Raw genomic sequence first — 24,215 nt, forward strand, 5'->3', positions numbered from 1 at the left:
GTAACACAATTATAAAAACCAAAACAATACTTACGGTAAGTAAACCAACATATAAACCATATTTGGAGTAGCACTGTGCAGTTAAAGGTCAGTAAAACCTATTGTTACACATTTAGAGTGGCAGTATGCTATTCAAGCGAAGTAAAACCACAGTAGACATTTCGAATGGCAATGGGCAATTCAATGTGAGACTACCTTATTGGTAGTAAACTATGCTGCTTAATTTAGTTTCAGGAATAATCCAGTTTATACTACAAATGTTACAAGTACGTACAATACTAAGTAACTTATTCTAGCTCAAGAATAATAGTTGCCCTACCACAATAGTAAGTCCTTTGCAACACATGTAACTTTTTCTGTTTCAGGAATATGCAGTTAACACTTACCTTACTTTCTAGAATAGTGGAACACAATTCATAGGTAAGTAAATAACTGTGTATACTTTTCAGAGTGGAAGTAAGCAATTCAAAGGTAAGTTACACTTTGTAACTATCTCCAGAGATAATCCGTTACAGCACTAACGCACAGCAAGTAAGTACTCTGCAACACTTTTTTTTTCTTTTTTTCTGGATATAGGCCTTAGACTTTAGAAATCCTCCTCTATTCTAGGACCTGAATGTTCTCAGAGGCAGAAGAGGAACACTGCTAGTCCTGTGGCCAACAGTAGGCAGGCCAGGATAAGGCACAGATGCAGGAAAGGGGAAAAACAGAAAGGTGATGGCTGGAAGCTTTTGAATTAATCATAACCACGGGCGAAGCTCTGGGCAACCCTCCAGACCATCGTTTTTCAGCCTGCCAAGCCATTACAGAAGGGGAAAACCATATGCAAATCAGGCTTGGTCCTACCCCAAAAGGGGCAGTCCAGCCTGAACTGCTAGGTCACATCCCTTCTGCACGAGACCACAAGCATCCCCAGACATGTTTCAGCCTTGTTGGGCGTCATCAGTGAGGAGTAACTTGGGTCTCTAGGCCCGTCAGACTCGGGACACACGTCTGGGCATACCCGTCCCACTCGGGGTGACTTTAGCAAAACAGAAAGGTCCGTTTTTGTGGTCAGTTTGTCTCACTATGTGAGAGGGTATGCCCAGACGTGGGTCCCTTGCTCGCTGCGCCATAGGGAACCAAGCTGCACCTCACTGAGGAGACCCAACAAGGCCGAAACATGTCTGGGCTTGCTTGTGTTTCCGTGCTTAGGGGACCTGGCCTAGCAGTTCAGGCTGGTCTGCTACCATTGATGGCAGTACCAGACTGATTTGTATATGGCTGGACCCCTTTTGCAATGGTGCAGACGGGCTAAAAAACGGTTGTTTGGAAGGTTGCCCAGAGCAACGCCAGTGGTACAGATTCATTCAAAACCTTCCACCCATCACTTTTCTGGTCACAGATGCAGGAAAGTCTGTGTTCCAGAGGATTGCTCGTCCAACAAGTACAGATGAATGTGTTCAGGGACTTTGTAGAAGGCTCCCTAGATGCGTTCCAGCATTAAGCATGGCGAACTCCCTAACACACGAATCGTGACACAAGACTTTAGGTAAGTATTGGACTCAGCCACACAGTACCTCGGTGTTGGAAGATTTGCACAGAACTGGTAAATCTTCCTGACCTGGGTCAACCCCACAACTTTTTTGCTTTACTAGTGGGATTTTGTTCCTTAATACCTCAGTGAGTGGGAACCGTTTTCCACACTCGCATAATCTTCTTTTTTTTTTTTTTTTTTTTTTTTTTTTATCGGTGTCTTTTTAAAGTTATTCTCTAACAACTTCTTAGCAATAGGTGCCTGTTGTTGCTGGGTTGCCCTAGGGGCTCCCATTTTTACTTTCTTGTGCTAACTTTGAGTGAACGACAGTTCCCAAGGGTAGAAAGGATCTTTTGATACCTTTTACATGTTCTGTGAAATTCCTTTGTGTGTTTTTTTTATTTATTTTTTTATCTTTGGTGGGAGTCCCAGGCTCCAGTCTGTGAGAGCAGGAAGTGAGGGAGGAGTCCAAAACTCCCCAGCCCTTTTTCTTGCGCCTTGCTTGAATGGGGACAAATCCCAGTGGGTGGGGGGGGGGCTGGCTGCCCTGATTGGACAACCAAACCACCCTTCTTGTAAAATGCAGGGAGAAAATGCAGATGTTGTGCTGTATATCCTGATAAATACTGCGAACCTGGAAGCTGAAGAAAAGTCGACCACTGGAACTAAAACCAAAGAGGAAGATGAAGGTAACGAGGCTGAAACTATTTACAGCGACCGGAGAGCCTGCTGTGTAACCGGAGCCTGCTGTAGCCCTCCCTTGCAATCGACCTGGGGACTCCGAACACAATGACCCCGACCCAGTGCTTAGTGAGACCCACTAGACTCAAGAAGACCTGCATTTTGAGCCATTCCATGCTTTGCTGCGACCTTGCGTTGTTGCAATACCCCGGGACCTCAAGCCATTGTGCGGTGCACAGTCTTCCGAATCTCGCTGAAACTTCGTGGGCATCCTGGTGAATTTCCAGGGACACGAACCGAGTCCGAAGAGTCCCCTCACCAGAGTGCTGGACCTTTAAAACGAAGAGAATTCAACCACAATTTTCTGCTTCATTGCTCCTTGAAAAAGTGCCTAATCTGCAGAATCGCACTCAGTCACGAGGGAAACCTTGCCTAGAGCCTTCATCAATCCCTGCTGCAAAAGTCCCTTCTGATGTCTTGTTTTCAGTCTCCACGACAAGGAATCCACTGACCGGCTATTTGGCTGCAGACCCTGAAGTCCTCCTCCTCCTCCTCCTGCAAAATCTTCGATGCTGAGGTAGTGTTGGCTTGGGTATGCACTTACCTTAAGCCTGTTAGGATTTTTGTGTAGCTGTGGGTGATTTTCTGTGATGGGGAGGCCTCTCGGTCCCACTGCTAGAATCCTGCTAGGGTGTCTTCTGCGAAGCCCCTGGACCCTCTTCTAGCCCTAGAAGTAAAGTACTCACCTGGTTGCCCAGTTTTTCTAAGGCCCTCTGACCTTTGCTACAAAAGAACCTATTCTGACACGGCCTGTTGGTCACTAGTCCCAGTGACCCTCCTTTCTGCCAATGAGTACACTCGTGCTCCAAGAATAAGGGAAAGACTTTCAAGGGATTGGGACCTCTGCCTAGGAAAGAAAACAAGTCTTTAAAAGTTACTTGCTTGTAAAGAGTTGGTTGGCAACTGTAATTCTAAGAGTAAACGGTTACAAAAGTTCGTAAAGATCTTGAATGTGTGATGCACTATTTTTAAAAGTATGGTTAACATCTTTTCTTCTTTAGCAACTGTTTTGCCAGTTTAATAGAAAGTAGATGTGAAGTTATTTTACTCTCCCGTGATTAGGTTGTGCCCTTCCCAAAAGTAAATTGTTGGTTTCACCAGATTAGTCGTTTGGGGATAATTGTAGGAGTGTCCCCCAACTGAGTCTTGCTTCCCCTGACTTGCGGCTAGCCTGTCCAGAATAAGTCTGTATTAGGTTTTTGCCTACCTAGAATAACTGTTCACTAAATGTAACATTGGGTTTTACTTTCCCCTTCATTGTGAGGTTAAACAAAGTATATGGGTTTTACTTATCTTGTGTTAGCTGTGTTCCATCCAAAAATAAGGTACAAGAATTTTATCTCTATCTGGGGTTCACTGATTTCAAAAGCACCTGTAATTGTATATGGGTTTTACTCACCTAGTATAACGGTTATCACAAAAGTAGTTGTACGTTTTTACTGCACCTAGAATAAGTGTTCTACTATTCACCAAACGTATATTGTCCAGTTGACTGATTAAGTGATTGTTAGGGAGAATTCTCAATGTGCTAATGCCTCTCTACCTTAGAGACCCCCAGCTCTTTTGCTGAACTTTGGGATTTTGTACTTTTAAATCTATTTGTTTCTTTTTGGTTATGGAGTCTAACAAACTCCATAGACATCATCTTTTACAATTGTCACAAAGCACCTTCAGTGTAGTGCCACAGGGAAGTCTTTCCGAGTTCCCAAGGTTTAAATACCTTCTCTGGGATCAACTACTGTTTCTCAGAACAGTGGAGTGAAATTGACTTAACTTAGCCCTGTAAATTTCTAGACCCAGCACACCCTATCTTACAGAGTGCTGGAGGGGTTACTTAGTATCCCCGATGTCTAGTTACTCATGTAACAGTCAAATGTTACCCTTTCCTCTCAGAATGGCTGGTGGCAGTGGTTTTACAATGAACTACCATGATTTACCCCGACCGTGAACTGTTCATAGTGCCGGTAACGTTAAATCGTGGGAGCCATGGTTTTCAAGAGGCCCCTGAGCCTCTTTTGTTCATTCGCCTTTGGCAGGCTTCAGGAGTGAAACCCGCCTCTGGCTCCAGTGTCTGGGGTAGGCAGGAAGTGACGGAGGTGCCCGAAACTCTGTGCTTAGTTTTATAGGAGAACCAAGTGCACTCTGACGATTGGCTGGCTGTTCGGCAAGCACAGCCACCCTGCTGGGTGAGTGGCAGCTAGGCTGGAAGAGCGAGTGAGAACTGAATAAAAGGCCAGTCTCTTTGCTTGGAAGGCAGTTGACCACTGGGCGAAGGACCCGAAGAGCGGCTTGAAGAGGACTGATGCTGCAACTCCCGGACCATTGGTTTGCCTGATGAAGCCCTGCAGTTCCGGATCGCTAAGTTTGCATCGACAGAATCCCTGCAAAGGACTTCTCCCTTTGAGTTGGTAGGACCAATCAACTCCCAAGTAAGCCACCTGGACACCCATCTTGGAGCTGGTTGCATTTCCTCAGAGTGCTGCAGGAAACCGTAGAGCCAGGGAGAGGGACACCAGATTGTGTGAATTGCATGTAAGCTGGCCTAAAGCTTTTGGAAGATCCTCCGGACTCCCACAAAGAAGGACTGACCAAGCCTGCGCCCCACCCCTCCCCCCTCAGTTGAGTGCGGGACCTCAGATGTGAGGAAAGTCCACCTTGACAGCCAGGACCGCGCTTATTGCTATTTGCTGAACCACAAGGAGCTGAAACGCGAAACAGCCACTGAAAGTAAAGTTTGACGGTGCCAGTACGGTGCAGGAGTCCCCCCAACGGCCTCCCTCTTGTCCCCACGACTGAGGCCCAGGAACAGCGAGATCTGCAGAGCTGTACAGGAACAGAAGTCTTCAGCTGCATCTTTTTCTTCTTTACTAAGGAACTGTAAAACTAGCCTAAGAGAATTTACCTCTTTCTGTGGAAGTGCTTGTAACTTCTGCAACTAACAGGTCTAATCAGCTAGTGGCCCTACATTGGAGTCTTTTTTTTTGCCAAAGACTCCTAAGAACTTGTGCAAAGACTTTTCCATTTACTTGAAGTGCTGCATTCTATGCAAAGATCTTGGCCCATTGACTTTGGCTTAGCCTATTGAATTGAATTACTCTTCTCAGAGCTATCTGAAAGTATTTGCCCTGCTTATGACTATTTGTATTTCTTGTGTTCTAATAACTTTTGCCTTTTTACTTTGTAAGGACTATTCTGTATGCCAACACTAAGTTATTAATGGGCCCAACACCCTTGTTACTGAAGTCACCTGTGTGTGTGGGTGTGTAGGTTGTCTGTGGGCCATCCTAAAAAGGCCTTGTCTGATCCATAAATTGTATATTTGAAACAGTATTGTATATTTGGGCTACTATTCTATTTCTCCCTTCTGAAGAAGGCTTTATAACTGATTGATACATTATTCATTGTTTATGCAAGAAATCTTGAGTGTAAAAGTATATTTGAATACCTGTAACTGTGAATCTTTGTAACTCCACTACAGCTCACATTTCCCCTCTTGCGATAGGCCTGGGTGCTCAACAAGCTACCAAAACTGTGTAGTACAAGCTTATACCAAAGGTTGGGTTGCCTATACCTGTAATCATAGTTGTTTATAGTGTTCCCAGAAGTTACTGCATTCAAACCTTGCCTAACAGTGATTTGTACTGAGAATCATTATACAACTGGAAGGGTGTACTGCCCTTGCATTACTGAATGTAATTGTAAAAAGTAACCATTGGTTTTTACTCCCCAAGAATAGACTTGACCTATACTGAATGTGTATGAAAAGGTTTTGATTTCCCCAGAACTACTGTTGGGTACTTTAAATAAGGTCTATACTTGGGTCTGTATACTTTCAAGTATAGTGTGTTTATACTGTGATTTCATATGTTTGTGTTTACTTACCCCTAGATTAGTCTGGGCCTACCTGTATTTAAATAAATATTTTATTTTTACAATACAAAATGTCTCAGGGTTTCTTTGGATCATTTGTATTACAATTTCACTTTTACTGATTCTACAGCCCGCTCGCTGGCCTCTCCCGCTCGCTGGCCTCTCCCGCTCGCTGGCCTCTCCCGCTCGCTGGCCTCTCCCGCTCGCTGCCCTCTCCCGCTCGCTCGCCCTCTCCCGCTCGCTCGCCCTCTCCCGCTCGCTCGCCCTCTCCCGCTCGCTCGCCCCCTCCCGCTCGCTCGCCCCCTCCCGCTCGCTCGCCATGAGCCTGGCTGCTCTGTCTACACTACAATGAACTCAGGTGGTACAGCCTTCTAAGAGTGGAGTCTTGTATTGCCTCAGTTGAACGATTTTACTAAGCCCTTAGGACAGTGATTATGAAGTCCAACTAACACTCGGCAGTGAAGAGCATGCAGACGGATGCCTTCACGAGGCAGCAGTCCAGGACCCTGTCTCTGGATTCTTGGTCTTGGTGACATAAGAAAGGGCACTGGATGGGAACTTGGACCAGCAGTCGACAGAAAAGGCTCCCAACAACGGATTCTTCTGTGCTTCTCGCAGCTGATTTTGGTGCCCTTTTCAAGGTACCAGATGAAAGACTGTTTGCGCTGATCGGATTCGCCTCGCTATCTCAGTCCAGCATTCTGGTGAGGTGACTGCAAGGAGTGAAATTTTGTCTCTGGAGGTTCAACAGGAGTCCACCAAAGTTTCTGCAAGATTCGTTATTTGGATGACGTTGCACAGCACTGTCTCGAGGTCCCAAGGTATTGACGGTTTGCAGCCCAGGAAGGTGTCAGCTCTTGGTGGGATGGCTGATTAGTCCCACCAGTGTATGGGTCGGAGTACTCTTTGGGACTCCTCTGTGGCACCAAAAAAGGGGTCTGGACAGGCAGCGGTTACACAGCAGGCATCTCCGGTCGTTGGAAGTAGCTGCAGCAGTCTTCTCTTCTTAATCCGATCTTCTGTTTCAGTGGTCGACTTGTGTTCTGCTCCAAGATTCAGGCTTAGATGTACAGGAATCCACAAACAACTTCTGCAAACTCTCCCTGTGGTTTATAGAAAGGAGCTGGGCTGTTCCCAGTTTGAACGGATTTCTCCAAGGCACACCAGAAGACAAAGGTGAGCAGAGTTTCGTACAACTCCCTCACATCCTGCCTTCAGACACTGTAAAGCTTCGGCAGGCTACACAAAGGGTTCTTGCCAATGACCAAAGTACAACTAGGACCTCTCAAACCCAGGATAGCAGAAGGACCAAGAAAAGGACAAGCACACTAAAAAGCAGCCAAGCACTGTATCGACCCGCTACCCGCCCCTGTCATACATCGAAAAACCCACCGCCATCGACACATTAGCATCGACAAAATCAGCAAGATTCGCCAGCACATATACACCAGCTCTGCATCCATAGATTAACCTCACGTCCCTCCTTGCAAAACAATTCTCCACATCCTGTATAACATTCAAGAAAGACACACTCGACAGATGACCTGGTAGAAACCCTGGCCATCCTCAAAACCACGTTGTATATAGACTACATCCTCCCAGTATCCATCTGCAAGGCTCTCCCTGCAGAAGCTCTCCTTCCCTACATGGAGATAATCAATCACTCCCTAAGTCAAAACACTGTCCCATCAACCCAAAAAACGGGACAAAACCGCTCTACTAAGGAAACCCTCTCTGGATCCTGACAACCTAGGTACTATCGCACCATCATCCATATTCCCCTCCTAGTTAAGTTTATTGAGAAGGCGGTAGCAGCACAACTGCTAAAACACATTGACACCACCAATCTCCTCCAAACCTACCAATACGGGTTCAGACCCAAATACAGCACGGATGTTAGACGTCAACCATACAGGTGATTGACGTCTAACATCCTGGACAGCCACCCCTGCCTTCTGGTTCTACTTGACCGATTGGCTGCTTTCGACATAGTAGACCACCAGGCACTTATGGACACCCACATCGGTGCATGGGGATCAGCAACCTTGTCCTACGCTGGTTTAAGTCCTACCTCGCCCACCACCAGCAGTTTGTTCAGATGTACTCCTCTAGATTGCCATTCTACCGGTCACCTGTGGGGTCCCATCCTCTCCCAGTGATCTTCAATCTACTCATGGAGTCGCTGGGAGCCCTCGTAGCCACACACACCCATCAATACGCCGACAACCCACAGTTATGCCTCAAGATCAACTCCATCAAGGACATCCATAGGCTCAAAACTCACCTCTTTCTGATCCAGTCTTAGACGTCCAGTACATACTTGAATCTCAACTCATCAAGACAATTCCTACTCTTCGCCAATAACACCGAAGACCTAAACCTTGTTAAGTATTTCATATCACACCCCTTATTAAAATTCCCTGGGTCACCATGGACCAGGAATCAGGCTGGTTGGTAAAGGTTATATTTATTTAAAATTCAAATCAAACATATGCTTTTTAATATATGGGGCAGCAATCACCAAAGTGGTGACAATAACAGATAGGAATGTGAACAATGCACTTAAATTCACTCTTTAGCAACACAAAATATAAAACACCAGAGAAAAGAACACTTTTGGCTTGTTTGGAAAGATAGCACTTAAATTAGGATTTCCCCCTGCAATACTCATCAACCCACAAATAAACAATTCTAAATAGATATAATGAATCAGCAGGTAATCGGGAATAAGGAATAGAAAGCAGTATTCAAATCCAACCTTCCCTCCCCAAACAAGAGGGAAACGGATTTGAAACCCTACTGTTTAAATGACACTTCATAAATGGCTGAGTAAAACCATGAATGTATGCAAAAATCCTTAAATCAATACAAATCTCTATGGGAGCAACATTGAAAAGATACTAACAATCATGAGCTATAGTTTGAGCAAAAGTAAACACTTTGAATCTGAATGGAAGGTTGAAAATAATTTTAAATAAAAAACATACGTGTAAAACTTTGCAAAATTGTGGAGTCTTGCCTAAAATCAACCAAACTGTTTTTAAGAAAAACTGGTGAAATACACTGATATTGAGTGCGGTTGGTATGTAGCTGTGGGTCTTGGGCCAGAGTTAAAATGATGCCTCTAGCTATTAAACTGAGTAAGAGATGCAAGGTTGAATGAGGGGCGTTTTTAGAAAAATCGGGTAGTAAGAACAAAAACTGGATAAGCAAACATTTACTATAGTTTTACTCTATGCTAGAGCATTCCGGCCAGAATACCAAGGAGGGACAAAGTAAGCTCTAGAGTTGATTCATGACTTCAACACCAGATCCACAGCGCCCGCCCTGGCGGAACCAGTCGGATCACTCGAAGTAGGATTGATAGTTTAAGATTTACACAAGATGACTAAAGAAATGGCACTTAGCAAGATGAATCAAAGACTGTATTGCAATAAGGATTCTGATAATGTTACAAGGTAAGGATAGGATGGTTTAGAGATAGGGATACAACAAGGCAAGGTATGCTATGGTTTTCTATGATTTCTATTAATACTTACAAGTCCACTTTAATTTAGGATTTTGGACCGCCCAGGGTTCTGGTCATCACATGGATCGGGTCTTACCAAGGACAGCTGGGCAAATCAGGCGGGGCGGGATCATCTAGGCCATTCCGGTCACCAGACTGCACTGCACCTTCTGGTTACGGGAGATTGGAGATCAGTGGGGTGACGAGTTTGCAGGCATGCAACTAGCAGTAGCAAACCAGACTGGATCAGGATGCTTCCCTTGGGTTTTTTGGGTTTTTAGAATTTGAGGCCCAACTGAAAAGGGCTTCAGCAATGCATAGGCCTTGGCTTTTTAATGAAATCTGGAATTGGGATCAAGCAGGATGAAGAAATCGGGAACAGGACGCCACGCAGGAAATCGGGAAGAAAGTCCGTAATCAGTTTGTGTCCTGTGTGTTGTCAGGTTCCCTTATTTATCATGCCAAATGACATCACTACAGTATACAGCAGGAACAGGATTACTACCCACACCCATAATGCTAGGATTGGGCAAGAGCATGGTTTCCACCTTGCTCTTCTCTGATTGAATCACAGAAAAGTATGTCATGTTTATGGGATAATTTTTACAATGACTAGAAACCTCCCTTAGCCACTGGCACCAAAATCTCATTTTGCTACCAATACATATTTATAAAGTTATAACCTCTGAGAAAATCAGATGCACCGGCTACATATTTTGTTGGTCACATTTCAATCCAAACCCCAAGTCTGTGGGAACTGGTTTTTGCCTTTCTGCTACATTTTGCCAATTTTAACCATGAAAGATTTGGCCTAACATTTCCCAACTTTGTACACAGATGCACATTTACCCCTGGGATGTGTGTACAAAATGTTATGTCTGCAACATCAATATTTTCCCCACAATCTGTTATTCTTTACAACTTCTGTTTCTTATGCAGTAATGAGTTCTACCAAGCTTTCAAAGAAAGAGCATAAAATTACATTCAAAACTACAAACGGTTCATATTGTTCCTCATTCTTGCTGCAAAGTTAAATGTCTTTAAAGTTCAGTTACAAAATAGGCCTTTTAAAACCAACAGGAAGTCACTTAGTCAGTTTTTTCCCCTTTCTTCCAACTGTAAGCAAATGTTAATTCCTTTGAAGCAGGATGAGGGGCCTCGCTTATGATTGAAGTTTTCTGCCCTTCACACTTGACAGGTGAGTGTCTCGGCCTGCTATTGTTCCAGCCTGGAGCAAAGATGAATGTCTGCGACTTGTGAAGTCCCTTTGTCCCCGGTATTCAAAGCCTCCATGCTAGCAATTGGCCACTTTCCTGTTCCAGAAGGTTGAGGTGTCACCCTTTCTCAGGGCTAGCAACTGGTAGAGCAAGTTTTTTTTTTTTTTGTATAGTTTGCCAACTCCGCCTGGGTTTTAGCTTTGATTTTCTCCTTTGAAATTTTGACTTTAAACCTATAGAATTAAAACAGTTTATAGGCGTTTCTATCAGTAACAAACCCTTTTACATTTCTAAGTAATCGGGCCTTTAAACAACAATATACTTTTAAATGGTTAAATGGGCGATTTTATTTTATTTATTTTTGTTTATTTTTTTTTTCTCCTCCCCCTTCAGTCAGGAAAACACATTTTACTATTTATTTTAATCTGGTTTTCATCTCCAGCAAATATACACTTTCTGCAACTATAGTGCTTGTCTTGAGTGCTGGAGTTGATTTGCAGCATGGCTACAGTTACAGGCATCTATTTAGAGTCTTTCTCTGGACAGCTGATTCTTGATACAGTTGCATAGAGTTGCGTTTTCCATGTAAAATGAAAACAAAGCCCCTGGTTGATTCTTTAAAGATTCTTTTGACAGGAGCTGTCATTCAAATGAGGCCCGTTTCCTTTGAGACATAATGGATGATCCTGGGTATTGCAGGGCCTTTTTAACTACAGTGGTTCATGAGAAATGGATTTAGCTCCAAGCAGCACTTTTAAGGCTGAAAAGATGTAATGTTTAAGAGGCATTTTGGGTTTTCAGCAAAATAATGCTGCCTCTTTCACTTCACTCCATGTTAAATGTTGCAGAGCGCACTGGCATGTTCCTGCAGTGAGTACTCCGAGTTTTAGAGATCTTGTCGCGCACTGGAATCAACGCGGCCATTTTGCTGTTTCTTGCACCACTGCAGCAAAATGATGTAGCATAGCACAGCTGAGTTGGTCAAAATATCCCACAACATACACATCTGGCTATCAACCATGAACTCTTGAGGGCTTCACACCTGAGCTCACCTCCTGCACAAAGGGCCTCGAGTTCCATATCAACAAACGCCTCTCCTTCAGGACACACACAGCATAGTAATATACATATGGTCGAAAGAAACACTGTGCTGATGTATTTTAACAATAATGGTTTCTTTTATATGTACATAGGCATAGAGAATTCTTTAGAGAGGTAATTACTCTTATAAGTAATACACAATTATTAAAAACCAACACTATACTTATGGCATGCAAACCAAAGTATAAACCTTAGTTAGAATAGCAGTATGCAGTTCAAGGTGAGTGAAAGCTAGTGATACACATTTAGGATGGCAGCATACTCTTCGTGGGGAGTAAAACCACAATAGTAAACTTTTAGAATGACAGTATGTAATTAAAGGTAAGCATACCCTCTTGCTAATAAGCTGTTATTCTGTTTCAGGAATACCATAGTTATACCACCACTGTTACAGGTAAGTACCTTCCCAATTGTAGAAGTTATTCTGTTTCAGGAATAATACAATTACACCACCGACCTAACGTAAGCACCTTGCAACATAGGTAACTTATCTTCGGTCATGAATGATAGTTGCATTACTTTTCAGAATAGTGGAACACAATTCTAGGGTAAGCAAGAACCTATGAATTACTATAAAGAGTGGCAGTATGCACTCCAGGGATAAGTAGGGACTCTGGATACAAATTTAGAATGGCAATAAGCTTATTCAAGGCAAGTAAAAACCTATTGGTAATAATCCCTTATGCTTATCCTCTTTCAGGAATAGTTAGTTTTCCAGCATGGGGGACTTGAATGTATTCACATGCTCATGAATATTCCCTGTCTCCAGGCTGGGAATCCGCAGGAAAAAAGCAGTATTGCTTTTAACTGCTAGTCTCCTCTATAGCCTATCTATGTTCTTTGGGTCATACTGCCCACAGCCAATGACAGTTGTCCTCCTAAACTCCACGCCTGGTGGCCATCTTCAGATTTTTACAGCACATTTCTAGTGCGTGTTGGGAGCCCTCTTGCTTTGCTCCTCCAATCATAGGTTTTTTGCAATTTTCTTTCCCCACATTTTTCAGAAGAAATCTTCCATCTGTTCATCTACCGTCATGCAGTGACTACCGGCAGAGAGGACCTGTTGGCGAAGATCGTCTATCCATCGTTGGATCTTCAACCCATGGCACCAACAGGCCCAGATATAGGCCTCCATCTAGACACCTCGACTGGCTGATGCTACGAAGTAGAGCCTCTTCAGGACTTGTTAAAGCAGAGGCATCAAGAACATCTTTGTCGAGGACCGGCACTTCCAGTTTTCTTTGTCTTCATCCTCACCACGACTTGAATGGATGCGACATATTGCGTCATTCTCATCTAAGACCAACAGGGATTGCCACCTATTAGGACAATTTTTCTGAAGTCCATCTTGTGGCTTAGCAAACGCATTCAACGGAGACAGCACTAGATTCCACTCTTAGTATAAGGCTCTGCCACTTAAGTTTATGGTAGCGTAGACAGAACAGTCAGGCATATCTTAGGCGGCAGAGAGGGCTGTAGGAAAGTACATAGCACCTGTAGTATACCAAGAAGGATTCAACTGAAACAATTGCAACCAGAAGAATTATACAAAATAAAGGTTTATTTAAAATACAAGCAGGCCAAGTTGAGTCTTGGGGTGAGTACTGGTCATAGTCATGAACACATTTTATAAAAAAATACACCACAATGCTTGAAGGTGCACAAACCAAAGCATAAAACCTTTTCAGAATACCTAACAGTTATTCTATGGAGGTCGGTCCTTATCCTACACATTTAGTATAGGCCACACCTAGCCATGGGAGTTAAAAAGCATCAGTTACTTTCAGATTACTTTCTGTAGTACAAGGGTAGTAGACTGTAGCAGTTGTACTGTGACGCTCGGCAAAGAAATCGCTTAGTAAACCAGCCTGCAAGTATACTTTCGTAAACAGTGGTACACTAATTCAAGGAACAGTAGAAACCTAGAACCAATTTGAGGATAAGTTCTACTAGGTGAGTAAGACCTTTTTGGTGTAATATCCAATTCAGTTGCTGTTCAGTGGAACAGTCGAAGATAAACGAGAACTGTTTACACTATTTAGCATTGCACCAGGCAGACCACGTCGGCTACACCTAAGAAGACTTTATGCATGACACACAGCTATTCTAAGCAGGTAAAATCTAATGTTGTAATCTACTATTACAGTTGCTTTTCACATCACTCGAAACCAGAGTGAGGTAAGGAATAACTCTAACTTATTTTAGGATGGCACACAGCTAACTCAAGTTAAGTAAAACCTATATACTTTCTAAAGGAGCTACCAGCAACCTAAAGGAAGGTATAAATCTAAGACTGTTTTAGAATCTCTATAAAACAGACCAGGGAAAGCAAAACCCAATGTTGGACGTTATGAATAACTCCATGTTGTTCTAGGTAGGTAAAATCTAAGGCAGACTTATTCTAAACAGGCTATACAGCAAGTTAGGGGAAGCAAGATCTAATTGGGGAAACGTATAAACCTATTCTCTGAAAGAAATAGTGAAGCCAACAGCATTACTTTTGGGAAAGGGGCTCAGCCAATTCACAGGTGAGTAAACTAATCTTACATATACTTTTCCGAATGGAACACAACATATTCAAGGCAAGTAAGACGATTTGTAACTGCTCACTCGGAGTTAGTTACCAACTAACTCTTTTACAAGTAAGTACTTTTAAACACTTGTTATACTCGAATCCTGTACTGTCCTTCCGTATTTTTTGCATGAGCTCACTCAGGTGCAGACGAGGGTCCCTAGAAGTCTAAAAGCCAGCTGTAGGCAGGATGAGATAGGGTTCAGTTGCAGAAGTCAGTTACTTGGCTTTTAGGATAAGGGGACCCCTGAACCCACTCTAGAGATCCTGGAAGAAACCGAGGGAGACAAGAATCCTGTCCGGCTGCAAGACTTGCGAGGAGACCAGTGGTCTGTTGGAAGAAGGCTTGGTGACCAACTTCTGCTGTTGTCTTGGTAGGGCTCTGTCCTGTTGGACGATCTCCAGCAGTCCTGCGAGGAAACTGCAACCCTTGGAGTGGATGGACATCCATTCTCTACATTGGTTTGGAGTCCTGCAAGGAAGAGCCTCCGAAAGTCCTCTGAACCCCCCAGTGTCTGACCAGCTCTGAGTTTGGGCTGCCGTGCTGGCGACATCGTTCCGAGATGAGGCCTGGAAATGGAGGACTCTTCAGCTTGTGCAACAGGACTTACCCAAGCGAAATATCGTGGTCCTAGCATCAAGGGGACCCGAGATTGGAGGCAAAGTCTGACTGCTGCAAGTTAATCCCTTTGCGTTGCCGAGCATTGGTGACCGTTGTCAAACTGCTTACCTGCGTCCTGTCCTGAGGGGCCCTGCATAGTTATTTTGCATTTTTCAACTGGAAGACCTTGCACAAGCATTAGTTGCCAACTGGTGAAGTGCTTTAACCTGCAACCCCTGGGGATCAAGGGCTGAGGCTGACGGCGGTAAAAGCGACTGTGGACCCTCTTGAGACCTGCCAAGTCCAATGAAGAATTGGAGTATGGTGTGTGAGTTGTAGTGATACTTAGCGGCACCGCTAACTCCCTCTTAAGTTTTTTGATAACTTTTGTAATCGTTTGGCTTTAGCATTTGGTTATTCACCCAAGCACTCCGAAAGTAAGGGACAAGTTTGTTAGATTAGCTTGTCCCCTAACCATTGGAACAGTTGGATCCCAGAGACCAAACCTTCATTTTTTTCCAGCTTCACAAAACTGTATGGGATTTTGCTGAACTTTTGGGCACAAGGTCCCATACGTCTTGGAGATGTACTTGTGAAGTTAGTATTTCATCTCTGTGGACCAGTAGTGTTTATACTAATCTGTACCTTCCTTTTCAGGGGATTGCTAACTATTTTGCCCTACTGCAGTGATTGTGTACATGTATCTATTATTAGTGTTGTGTGATATTACCAGTTAGTACTCATTTTTCACTGTTATTTGGCCATAAGTATTTTTATACATGTGTTCCTTGACTATTTCACTCTGTGCGCTCATTGTGGACCCCTTACAAGTTCACCACCGCTTGAGACTTTGCCTAGACCACTTGCCTTGCTACCTTGAACTGGTTTGGTTACAGCTCCCAGAGTTGTCCCCTGTCGCAATACTAGGTTGCTTTCTATACATCTATCCACCAGGCCACAGTATAGAAAATCAGTCCTAACATACAGGATCATCTGAAATCAGTATTTCAAAACACCCATGGTACATCTCGCTGAGCCTATTCTCAAATACAGCGGCTGACTTAAAGGAGTGGGCCCCCTCGGCACCATTCTCTTCAAGCTCTCGATGGGACCATCATGGCCATTTTGAAGGCACTGAGCCAGTCTAATGGTTCTTGCTGTCTGTTATCCCAGAGCACTTTGTCCCGGCCTACCTAAGGCATCTGGCCCCCCGGTTCTAGGGACCTTCCTCCACATCTTTGAAGGTTAGTTATCAAAATTGCTGGGGTTACAATGCCATTTCTTTGTGTGCTACACTTTGTGCAAACTGGGCTTGTGTTGCTAGATTTTGCTTTACCCCATTTTACCTGAACATAACTTTCAAATGAACTCTGAGCCTTCAAAGCAAATTGTATATCAACATGGTGAATTGTCAAAATTGGCCCTTAAATGATTTTTTCTCCTTTATAAAATAGTGGCTATTTTTGCAGTGTAGAGATTCCGTAGGAATATTGTTAGTGTTGCCCTCTAGCACATTGATGAACAAGTCCCTGAACAGCCACTCTGTCAAAAATACTAACATCTGGACCAGAGTAATAACACAGCTGCCAAAATTCTTTCCCAAGTGCCTTTTCATCCCGCTCAACACCCACAGGATCGTCCTGAATGGTACACTGGGTCATGCAGCTCTGCTCCCCTAACACTTGGCCCTGAAGGCTGGCTGGTGAAGGGCAGTGGCTAAGGGAAACTGTTGTCTTTTCACCTCCCTACCCTCACAAGATGCTGATTGCAGTAGTTGTCGTTCATGGATGCCTCCATCAGCCTACCTCCTGAGATGGCTGAAACAGGTAGTACTGGACAGGGTTGTGAGCCTAGTGATTGGTGTGGGAACTAGCTGGCATCCCAAATACAGAAGTAAATTGGTAAGAGTGACCCGAGACAGTACAGTGAATACAGACACGGAGGTGTTGGGATCAAAGATCAAGAGAGCTTGGCCAAGTATCAACCACAATCGGTGAGGAAATTTAAATGCATTTCTGGAGCTTGTGGATTGATTATTTGTATAGCGCCTATACACAATGTTTCAAAGCGCTTCAAGGAGGGAGGGAACATGAGAGAAACAAATTACATTCTTACAAGTCCTTGAAACAACTCAGAATGTGAAAATAACTATCGTACTAGGCCTGGCGACATTTCTGATGGTGCAAGTGCTGAAACATTTATGGAGGAGAGGGGAGAGAAAGAACATGAGAACAAACAAGCAGTAACATTAATGCATGATGACAATTGATGTAGTGCAAGTGTTAAAGTGAAAAACAAGAGGAAGGGGAGGATGGACAGACGGGCTGCTATCAAAGGTCAAGGGACACATGATAGGAGTAAGTGCCAATGGCATGAGGGACAGAAAGAGGGGGTAAGAGGGGAGATGGGTGATAGAGGGGGGGGGACAAGACCTGCAGCCATCGAGCATGTCTAAGCAAGGATATGAGGTAGCAGAGTGCAGAGGGAGAGAGACCACACCAAAGGAGAAACAGGGCAAGAGGGTCATAAAGACAAATAACAGGGGAGGGGCATGGGATATGGAGGGGGTAGGAGAAGAAAAGGGAGAGAGGAGGAGAGCGGGCAAGGGGACAATTCAGGTGGGGAGGGGGGATGAGGGGAGCAACAGAGCATGGGTGGTGTGGGGGGGACAGGGGAGCAACACGGAGCATGGAGAGGGGGTTGGGGGGGACAGGGTAGCAACACGGAGCAGGGAGGGGTGGTTGGGGGGGGGCAGGGGAACATCGGAGACAACGGGGAAACAGCAGCATAGAGGGGGGTGGGGGGGACAGGAGCAACACCAGCATGGAGGGGGGGTGGGACAGGGGACCTTCGGAGACACAACGGGGAAACAACGGAGCATGGAGGGGGGTGGGGGGTACAGGGGAGCAACACAGGAGCATGGAGGGGGGGTGGGGGGAACGGGCACAACACGGAGAAACGAAGGAGCAAAAGAGGGGGGACAAGGGGAGGAAATATGGAGCTGGAAAAATGAAGAGGGAGGGACTCACCGGCAAAACGAACAGGGAAACAAACTGGGCCTTAGAAGGCGGGCCGGCGTCCACCTGCCGGCGTCGGGATTGGCCCTTAAGTGGAACACAAAGGCCAATCGCAGTGCAGCAGGAGCTGTGGTCGGACAGCAGACAAAGAAGAAAGTAGCCACCATCTTGGAAGGTGGATTCAAGCACATGGCTCCAATGAAGCTGAGCACTACAAACACTGCAAACAAAGCAAATAATGTGGCACGCACACACCAGGCTGGGTGAAAAGAGCCAGGAAGAGCGCGGAATGCGCACAATCATATTTAAAGTTTGTGAGGCTCGTGTGCATGGGACTCCATGTGGAGCATGCCAGGGTCCATTAGGCAGCATTTCTCTTCCAAGTCAAGCGCAGCCTCATGGGCCACTCCGGAACTGCTTAGCGCACATGCTTTGCATAGTCCAACATCTAGTGGAAGTCGCAGAGTACTACAGGATTTGTTTTCGAAACGCAGACATCGACAGGGCATGTAAGTAATGCTATCCCTAGTGTGACGTGTACTGTATCCATGGTCCCTCATGAGTCAAGGTCCCTCAGATTGGTCCCCTGCCCTGTCATCGATGCCAATTGCAAATGGGCAGTTTTCTTCCAGGCTGATGCCTCTAATTAGTTAAGTTTACTTGTAGACTCCTTCTTTCCTTATTGTTCGCTTTGCCGCACGGCAGCAGAGTGCTCGGCAGCTTTCGACGAACAACCTCATAGACTACTTACCGATAGATGAGACGCGCTCTACATAGGCCTGTTCGGGCTTCAGCCCATTAGAGTATGGAGGGAGGGGGGAGATTTATTCTTAATGAACTCTTCAGAGAATGCATATTCTGTCATCCCCTTTATCTTTTTCCTCTCCAATCTGCCCTTTTAAAAAATAATGGCCAAATATGTTTTTAAATTTTGCCATACCTGCCAGTGAAAATTCCTGTGGAAAGACATGCACCGAGTGTGCAATTACTGTCGCTCGAGGGATCACCTTGGAAAAGTTTTTAAATTCTTTTGACCTAAAACTTAAGGGGATCGACGCACCAAACGGTAGGCCGCTCAGGCCGTACAGGCCGAGGCCTCAGTCGACGTGACGGAAGACTCCAGCAAGGGCAATATCAGGGTCATGATTGATGCAGAAGGCGAGCAGGGTTTGACAGGACCCCATGTGCCAGCCCCTGACTCCCAACAAGCAGTCTGTCTTCTCTGTGATGAGAAGACAGCTGGTGGCACACATGCACAGAGACACTAAACACATACCCCACGGCTGACTTTTGATGGTACCATCGCGTCGAAGCCCACACAGTATCCACTGAGGGCCTCCGGTTATTCACTGTCTTCTGGGCGTTTCGGTGTCCCCCCATGAAAAGGATGCAAATGCAGGAGTTAATCAAGAAGGATGTCAGTGCTTCCTGCTGAAACTGAGGTCGTTGAAAAAGTTGCATATGTTGACGTCTTTGCCCTCAAAGCGCACAGGCTGCAATTTCTTGCCGGCGCCCCCCCGATGACGACCATGTCATTTACGTAATCCAGGTGCCAGACTACCAGAACCAGCCAGTAGCAATTTCTCCCATTGATAACCAACTACAATACAATGGGGGGGTCTTTATGATGTTGGCGGCACCTGTGCCGGTACATACAGGTGTCATGAATTTTCCGGCGCCTGGTATTGGGCAATTACGGGCATTGCGGACCCAGTATGTGCCCATTCCCGGGCGGCGGAAAATATTACGTCTAATTGGAGTCCCCCTGGCGGCCTGAAAGGCACCAGCTCGCAGAACTCGTAGTATGCTGGAAACAGTACCGGCAAGTTTACCGGTACTGTTTCTGGACCGGCAAACTTGTAATGAGGCCCAGTGACCTGTTAGTAAAGGCTGCACAACACTTTAACATTGACATCCGGGAAGCACAGATTGACAAAGACTTTAAGGAAGACATTCGAAGGGATTGTGTCCTCCGACGTATTCCTCATCTTAGATATATCCTTCCAGCTCTGCTGGCCTCGGAATTTTTTTTTCTTTCTCTAGAGGGCGCTGTGCGTCGACGTCCCTCGTGTCGATGTCCTTCGACAGCCGCCGTATCGACGCTCGACGTCATCCTGCCTATAAAGGCCGCGCGCAGCGTCCGTTGCTCAGTTCGGTTTTTCCGCGCTACTCGGTGCCTCGGAATACCGTTGCTCAGTTCTTAGTCAGATAATACCTATTTACCTCGAGTTATTCGATCCGTACTCGATGGCTTCCTCTTCGGAACCGACAACTCCTCGATCCGGCTTCAAAAAATGTCGAGATTGTGGGAAAAAGATGTCGTTGACCGATCCTCACAGAAATTGTCTGTGGTGCTTGGGAGCCGAACACCATTGTTCGGAGTGCGAGGACTGTATGTCCATGACAGCTAAGGCCCTGAAGGAGCGTAGGGGGAAGCTGGAGAAAGGTAAGACTTTTAAAGCTTCTTCTTCGTCGACGAAGTCGAGACATTCGTCTCCTCGTCACCATTCACGCTCCAGGTCTCGGAGTGGGTCTCATCACTCCTCGATCGAAGCACTCGAAGAGGAGACGTCGAAGATCCCCTTCTCCGTCTTCCTCTTCCTCTGTTTCGCCAAAAAGAATCCCTTGCCCCACGAAACATAGTTCCCGGGCTGAATGGGAGGAATTCAGGAAAAATATGATGAGCGTCTTCGAGAAAGCGGCCTCGACCCCCTCGAAGACTGCCGAGAGCGATGCTCTGGTCGAAAGACCCGACGGTCAAAAACGCCGCGAGTCGCAGTACCCGGCGAAAGAAACCTCTCGAGCGCGTCTCGAACCCTCGAGTAGGACTATGACCTCCAAACCTTCCTCGAAGGTTCCGTCGACGAAGGTTCCGTCGACGTCGAGGTCGATGTCTTCGACGCCGTTGTCGAAGGGACCTTCGACACACGGGTCTGTCGACTCGACGCCGGCCTCGGCGTCGATGCCGAGAAAAGTCACGGTGACCACACATCCAGTGACGATCCCCAGGCCCTCGACGTCGATGGCGTCAATATTGTCGAGTAGAATTCCAATTCTGTCGAGGTCCTCAAGGCCTCCACCTCTGTTTTCGACGCCACGCTCGAAGCCGTCGGCGACATCGACGTTCTCGAGGCCAATAATGACAAGTTCGGCACCCTCTGCCTTGGAAATGGGATTTACTCCCTTTATGAGTTCAGAACAATTGAGAACTATATCCTCAATTTTAGAAGAGGGTGATTTGTCTGAACAAGACACATTTGAGTTACAGGGACCTGTAACCCCAGTTAGAGAGGAATTTTCCTCTGAAGAGCGCAGATTAAAGGATCTTCATGATTCTTTACATGAGGCAAGTGGGTTAGACACTTCCCCTGAGGTGGATTTTGCTAAGCCAGACCCGGGGGAGCATGCTGAAACCCCCTACAGAGCCTTAATGGCCAGGATTACAGAGTTCATGGGGTGGTCTACACCTTCACAATCTTTCCAGCAAGATGACCTCACGGATATTCTTGACAAAGGCCCACAAGAGGATCCAGTGGTGCCCTTTCATAAAGCTCTTCAGAGAAAGATCATGACAAACTGGGAAACCCCAGATGTAATACCAGCAGTAAATAAAAAACTGTCTGCAAAGTACAGGGTATCTTCCACAGACCCAGAGTTCTTGTCTAAACATCCATCCCCAGAAAGTCTGGTGGTACAAGCAGCATCCTCTACCGATGTCAAGACGGCTTATCCTACAGTCCCACAGGACAGGGACGATAAAAAATATGATGCTATGGCAAAGAAAGTCTTTTCAGCATGTAGCATGGCGTTAAAGTCTGTTAATGCTACTTGCACCCTTGCTAGGTTCAGCCATACACTTTGGGAGTGTGCTTCTACAGCGGCTGACTGCATCCCGGAGGGAGAAGAAAAGGATGCGTTCCTGAATATTATACAGGACGGTAAAGACGCTATGTGCGAATCCTTCCAGACGGGCATTGATTCGGCTGACAGTATCAGCAGAGCAATGGCGGCAAGTACATCAACCAGGAGGTTCGCTTGGTTGAGAAAGTCGGGTTTTGCCCCAGATGTGCAAGCCAGGCTCTTGAACAGGCCATTTGATGGCTCTTCTTTGTTCGGGAAAAAGGCGGATGACAGTTTAGAGAAACTGCAAACTTCAAAAGCAGCAGCAAAATCCCTAGGAGCTGCAATCCGTCAGACTCGTTTTCGTCCCACAGGAACCTCTGCGAGGGGCAAGTCCTTTCGCTTCTACTCCGCATTCGGAAGAGGTAGAGGACGACCGGCTCAAAGGGGTCAAAGAAGAACTACCCGAGGTGGACGGGGTAGATATTCTAAAGCCGCAGCAACAGCAGGTGCCTCTTTACCATCGGCATCTGCATCAGCCGCCCCAAAACCACTCTGAGGACTCCCCTCACAGGACACCTGTAGGAGGCAGGTTGACTCAACATCTGACGGTATGGCAGGCTATCACGTCAGATGCTTGGGCATTGGAAACAGTCGCCCAAGGTTACTGCCTGCCTTTCCTACGTATACCTCAGTCATCCACCGGGGATCAGCTCTCAGAAAGCTCCAGATCCGCTCCTCTTGCAGGAAATTTTGGACCTGCTAGAGAAAGGTGCCATAGAACCGGTACTTGTAGCGGAGAGGAACAAGGGCTGGTATTCCCCTTACTTTCTCATTCCGAAGAAAGACGGAGGACTGAGACCCATCTTGGACTTGCGAGAATTGAACAAATTCCTCAGGAAAGACAAATTCAAGATGGTCACTCTTTCTCAGATCCTCCAGGCCCTTCAGTTTCAGGACTGGTTGGTATCTCTGGACCTTCAGGAGGCTTATTTCCATGTGCCTATCCATCTCAAACACAGGAAATACCTGAGGTTCGCAATTGGCAACTCTCACTATCAATTTCGAGTACTGCCATTTGGGCTGACCTCCGCCCCGAGGGTCTTCACCAAGTTAATGTCGGTAGTGGCTGCAAGTCTAAGGAGGGAAGGGATTCACGTCTACCCCTACCTGGACGATTGGCTGATCAGGGCTGTTTCTCCGGAGCAAGCTCAGATCCAGCTAAATCACGTGTGCTACTCCCTTCACAAACTGGGTTTCTCCCTCAATTTAAAGAAGTCTCAAATGATACCATCGCAGAGACTCCAGTTCATAGGAGCGATCCTGGATACTTCCCTGGGAAAAGCCTCGCCACCAGAGGTGAGGGCTCAAGATATTCTACAGATGGTTACCAAGTTCCAACATGCCCAACGTCTCCCAGCCTTCGACTTTTTGAGGTTGCTAGGCCTCATGGCATCCTGCATTTTCCTTGTGCCAGAGGCTCGCCTGAGAATGAGATCCCTCCAGTGGGCACTGAGGACTCAGTGGTCACAATTCTCAGGGAGAATGACAGATTTTCTTCAGGTTCCCGGCAGGGTGGCTCGAGACCTTCAGTGGTGGGCCTGTCAGGAGAACATTCTGAAAGGAGAACAGTTTTGGCAACCCTGGCCGGAGATAACAGTAGTCACGGATGCCTCACTCACGGGGTGGGGAGCCCACGCCAACGACTTGACCATCAGCGGTCGTTGGTCTCCATCGGAGTCCAGACTACACATCAACCTGTTAGAGCTGAGAGCCATCAGACTTGTACAGCTGGCAGGAAAGCCTTCAACACAAGGGAAGAACGTCCTGATAATGACGGACAACACGGTGGCCATGCACTACCTCAACAAAAGAGGAGGCGTAGGATCACTACCCCTGTGCAGAGAGGCGATGCAGCTCTGGTTTTGGGCAATCCAAGAAGGAATCTCTCTATCGGCAGTTCACCTAGCCGGAGAGAAGAACTTGACAGCGGACGCTCTGAGCAGGCAGAACAGTCTCCCACGAGTGGGAACTAGCTCAGGAAGTCCTTCAAGAGATCTTCGCCCTTTGGGGAACCCCTCGGGTAGATCTGTTCGCCACCAGCCTAAACAGGAAATGCGACCTGTTCTGCTCAAGGGAATTTCCTCCGAGAGGAGCTCTGGGAGACGCGTTCATAGTGGACTGGGAGTTTCCGCTTCTGTACGCGTTCCCACCGGTCCCTGTCATTCCTCA

The 24,215-nt window shown here is 46.1% G+C and overlaps 1 protein-coding gene across 1 annotated transcript in view; it reads left to right on the plus strand.

The window, feature by feature from the left end:
- STRN4 (striatin 4) overlaps positions 1–24,215 on the plus strand; it is a 563,587-nt gene that overhangs the window by 118,139 nt on the left and 421,233 nt on the right. The window lies entirely within an intron of this gene.

This window comes from Ambystoma mexicanum, chromosome 2p (genome assembly GCF_040938575.1).
Source record: "Ambystoma mexicanum isolate Mex_15411 chromosome 2p, UKY_AmexF1_1, whole genome shotgun sequence".
NCBI classification, from domain to species: Eukaryota; Metazoa; Chordata; class Amphibia; order Caudata; family Ambystomatidae; genus Ambystoma; species Ambystoma mexicanum.